Below are 5,570 nucleotides of genomic sequence, written 5' to 3'. Positions count from 1 at the left end.
AGGATGCAAAGCCATGAGGGGGCAAAAAGAAGATTAGAGAAATGTGGTTATCACCATATGTGTGTACACATGCACTCTCTCTCTCTCTTGAATGTGCACATGTACACTCTAACAGCGTGCGTGCGTGCACACACACACACACTCCACATGATCCAAGCTCTCTTATCCTATGAAATTTCTGCAAGATGTTTTGTTGAGCCCAAATACAACGCATTCATTTTACCTTGGAAACAGCTGCGTGAAACTGTGCCTTCAACTGTGCCCTTTCACAGTATGCACTCTGAAAACGCCATACCCACAGGGTTGCCAACAGCGACTATCAAAACACTCTGAATAACACAGGGTGTGAACATTAACAATTTTATTTCCACAGAATGCAATTCTAGAAGGTAGCAAAAACAAGTCATGAAAACAATGATGGAAGATTCCTTCATTATCACATAGTAATAATTCTGAGTGTCTTTTATGTGTAGAGAAATGGGTATTCTCATGCTTCCATAAGAATATAAATGAGTAAGAGCATTTAGAAATCATTATGTTAATAGAAATGTTTATAAACAGTTGCATATGTGTATATGAACAAATATATTATGTGGTGTTTGTGTGTGTACATATATATATGATATTAGCAGGATGTTAGTTATACTTTTTTATCATAGAAATACTGGTAAAGAAATTCACTTTTCAGTACTGATGAAATTTTGGGGCATCCACAAACACCCAGTGAAAGGGGAAAATACCTGAGATTTTGTTGAATATTAAAAATGTAATCATAGTAGCTGACGTGGGGAATACTGAACTGAGCAATCTGCCTTGATAACATGTTTAGTGACACAGCCCTGCACTGAATTCTCCTGTATGTGTCAGAGCCTGGAATGTTATACTCTGTAACAGTCTCTTCCCTTTTTCTCTATTTGATTTGAACTAGTGACACTAGACTTTTTCCTCCCAGATCTCAGAGTTAGGATAAACAGGATATCCTAGAGAAGAGGTGAGGGGGATTTCCTTCTTTTTTTAAATTATTTTTTGATTCATTTTAAACAAATGGAGTACAACTTTCATTTCTCTGGTTGTACACAAAGTAGAGTTACATTGTTTGTGTAATCATACAAGTACATAGGATAGCATATTGTGGATACTTCAAAAATATTATTCAGGAAAAGTTCTTTATTCTCTGGTATCTCTCTAGTTTTGTTAGATGATAGAATAGGAAGAAATCAGAGGTTGCACATAGGATGTTTATTTTTGGAAAAGGGGTTTTGTACTTATATTTGTTTAAGTCCCCCAACAAGATTAGTTTTTTATATCCCTGCTAGTCAAGGTTAGTTACTGGAGTTTTGGGAATAAAACAGAGAAAATTAATTTAAATATAGCACTTTTGATTAAAAATTAAATACCAGGGTTATATCTTGATTAATTATAAAATACTTCTTCTATCCTCTATCATAAGAATAATTCTGATGCATTTTTTTGTATATGTCATTTTTTATATACTATAAGATTTTTTCATGTGGATACAAACTAGTGAAACTCAACACTTTTCTTGTTCCATATCACTAATTGACCTAAGGTATTTCCACTATGGTCATCTGCTATAGTGTCACTATCTGTAATGGTTTTTTCATAATCATTATTTGTAATGGCTGCATAATCTTCAACTGAGTGGATGCACCATAATCTAATCAACTATTACTTATTGAGCTTCTCGGAGCAGGCCCCCCAGTGAGAACCTTTCTGATCAGAACAAGCTCCAAGTCCTGGAGCCAGCTCGGCATGCTCCGGCCTGCAAGCTGCTTCAGGGACCAGGACAGGACAGCCAGGGACTTCCCCAAGCAGCCTGGCCCCCTGCGGCGGGAGGCGCCTTTCAAGGCTAGCTTCTCGGAGCAGACCGCCCAGTGAGAGCATTTCTACACAAACCCAGCCACAAGTCCCCGAGTCAATGGAGAGCTTCAATCTGCAAGCAGCCTCTGGGATCAGGGCAGGACAGGAAGAGGCTTCTCCAGGCGGCCCTGCCCCCTCTGGCCGCAGGCTCTTTCCATGGGGTGATCCAAGATGGCGGACTAGAGGGTGACTGCATCTCCAGTTGCTCCAGAACCCAGGAGTCAAGAAGGGGAGGCATTGAGAGACTCAGACTAAAATAGAGCCATGGGTGAGTCTCGCCCACTGGGTAAAGCTCGGCCTGGGTGGCAGGCCCGGATAGAGGTGGCTTATCAGAGCAGGGCAGGGCAGCTAGAATCTTCCACAGGCAGCCCTGCGCACTCCGGTGATGGGCCCCTCCCACACAGCCAGCTTCTCCAGTTTCTTGGAGCAGGTCCCCCAGTGAGAGCCTTTATGATCAGAACAAGCTCCAAGTCCCAGAGCCAGTGCGGCATGCTCTGGCCCACAAGCTACTTCAGGGACCAGGACAGGGCAGCCAGGGACTTCCCCAAGCAGCCCGGCCCCCTGTGGCGGGAGGCGCTTTTCAAGGCTAGCTTCTCGGAGCAGACCGCCCAGTGAGAGCCTTTCTACACAGAGCCAGCCACAAGTCCCCGAGCCAACGGAGAGCTTCAATCCGCAAGCAGCCTCTGGGATCAGGGCAGGGCAGCCAGAGACTTCTCCAGGCGGCCCTGCCCCCACCGGCCACAGGCTCTTTCCACGGGGTGATCCAAGATGGCTGACTAGAGGGTGACTGCATCTCCAATCGCTCCAGAAACCAGGACTCAAGAAGGGGAGGCATTGAGAGACTTGGACTAAAATAGAGTCACGGGGTGAGTCTCCCCCACTGGGCGAAGCTCGGCCTGGGTGGCAGGCACAGATACGGGCGGCTTATCAGAGCAGGGCAGGGCAGCTAGAGTCTTCCCCAGGTAGCCTTGCACACTCCGGCGGTAGGCTCCTCCCACACGGCCAGCTGCACGGTGCAGGCCCCCCAGTGAGAGCATTTCCACACAGAGCCAGCTCCAAGCCCTGGAACCAGTAGGGGGCTAGGAGCAGCTTTCTTCGGAAGTACTGCATTATCAAGTTCCTCCAAGACTTCAGGCTACTGAAGGCTGGCAGGTGATACACTGGAAATCTATCGGGACACTATAAGCCAATAGAGGAAATCTGCAATATCTCAGGGTCCCACTGACAGCTGACCAATATGAGAAAACAAGGGAAGAAAATGTCCCAAACAAATCTAGATACTATATCAATAAAACCCAATGACAGCACAGCAGAAGAAATGTCAGAAAGGGAGTTCAGAATGTACATAATTAAAACAAACAGGGAAGGAAATGAGGAGATGAAAGAGCAAATGCAGGCATGGAAGGAGGAGATGAAAGAGCAAATGCAGGCATTAAATGATCGCACCAATCAACAGTTAAAAGACCAAATACGGGAAGCGAGAGATCATTTCAATAAAGAGTTAGAGATACTGAAAAAAAAAACTGAAATGCTTAAAATGAAGGAAACAATAAACCAAGTTAAAAACTCCATAGAAAGTATAACCAATAGGATAGAACACCTGGAAGACAGAACATCAGACATTGAAGAAAAAATATTTAATCTTGAAAACAAAGTTGGCCAAACAGAGAAGATAGTAAGAAATCATGAACAGAATCTACAAGAACTATGGGATATAATGAAAAGGCCAAATTGAAGACTTATTGGGATTGAGGAAGGCTTAGAGAAACAAACCAAAGGAATGAATAATCTATTCAATGAAATAATATCAGAAAATTTCCCAAATCTGAAGAACGAAATGGAAAACCAAGTACAAGAGGCTTATAGGACTCGAAATATACAAAATTACAACAGACCCACACCACACCAAGGCACATTATTATGAAAATACCTAACATACAAAATAAAGACAGAATTTTAAAGGCCGTGAGAGAAAAGAATCAAATTACATTCAGAGGGAAACCAATAAGAATATCAGCAGATTTTTCAATCCAGACCCTAAAAGCTAGAAGGGCCTGGAACAACATTTACCAAGCCTTGAAAGAAAACAGATGCCAACCAAGAATCTTATACCCAGCAAAACTTACTTTCAGATTTGACGACGAAATAAGATCCTTCCGTGATAAACAAAAGCTAAAGGAATTTACAAAAAGGAAGCCAGCATTACAGAACATTCTCAGCAAAATATTCCATGAGGAAGAGATGAAAAACAATGATGCAAATCAGCAACGGGAGGAACTAGCCTAAAGGAATAGCCAAATAAAGGAGAAACCAAATCATGTCAAAAACAAAAATGAGTCAAATGACTGGGAATACAAATCATATCACAATAATAACCCTGAATGTTAATGGCCTGAACTCATCAATCAAAAGATATAGACTGGCAGATTGGATTAAAAAGAAAAATCCAACAATATGCTGCCTGCAAGAGATTCATCTCATAGAAAGAGATACCCATAGACTAAAGGTGAAAGGATGGGGAAAAACATACCATGCACACGGACACAGCAAAAAAGCTGGAGTATCCATCCTCACTTCAGATAATGTGGACTTCAAGCCAAAACTAGTCAGAAGGGATAAAGAAGGACATTACATGCTGCTTAAGGGAAGCATAAATCAGCAAGACATAACAATCATAAATATCTATGCCCCGAACATTGGCTCATCCACGTATGTCAAACAAATCCTTCTCAATTCCAGAAATCAAATAGACCACAACACAATAATACTAGGCAATTTTAACACACCTCTCTCACCACTGGATAGATCTTCCAAACAAAAATTGAATAAAGAAACCATAGATCTCAATAACACAATCAACAATTTAGACTTAACCGACATATATAGAATATATCATCCAACAAAGAACGAATACACTTTCTTCTCAGCAGCACATGGATCCTTCTCTAAAATAGACCACATTTTATGCCACAAAGCTACTGTTAGCAAATACAAGAAGATAGAGATACTACCTTGTTCTCTATCAGATCATAATGGATTGAAATTAGAAATAAATGACAGAATAAAAAACAGAAACTTCTCCAACACCTGGAGATTAAATAATACACTATTATATGATGAATGGATAACAGAAGACATCAGAAGGGAAATAAAAAAATTCTTAGAAGTAAACGAGAACAAAGACACATCATATCAAAATCTCTGGGACACTATGAAAGCAGTACTTAGAGGAAGATTTATTTCATGGGGCACATTCAACAAAAGTAGAAATCAACAAATAAACGACCTAACACTACAGCTCAAAGCCCTAGAAAAAGAAGAGCAGACCAACACCACAAGTAGTAGAAGGCAGGAAATAGTTAAAATCAGAGCCGAAATCAACGAAATCGAAACAAAAGAAACAATTGGAAAAATTAACAAAATAAATAGTTGGTTCTTTGAAAAAATAAACAAAATTGATAAACCCTTAGCCACACTAACAAAGGGAAGAAGAGAGAAAACCCAAATTACTAAAATTAGGAATGAACAAGGAAATATCACAACAGACATGATTGAAATACAAAACATAATTAGAAGCTATTTTGAAAATCTATACTCCAACAAAACAGAAAACCTCGAAGATATCAACAAGTTTCTAGAGACATATGAATTATCTAAACTGTACGAGGAGGACATAAACAAATAAATCA

The sequence above is a fragment of the Sciurus carolinensis genome, chromosome X (genome assembly GCF_902686445.1).
Source record: "Sciurus carolinensis chromosome X, mSciCar1.2, whole genome shotgun sequence".
In the NCBI taxonomy this organism is placed as follows: domain Eukaryota; kingdom Metazoa; phylum Chordata; class Mammalia; order Rodentia; family Sciuridae; genus Sciurus; species Sciurus carolinensis.
This window is presented reverse-complemented; position numbering follows the sequence as displayed.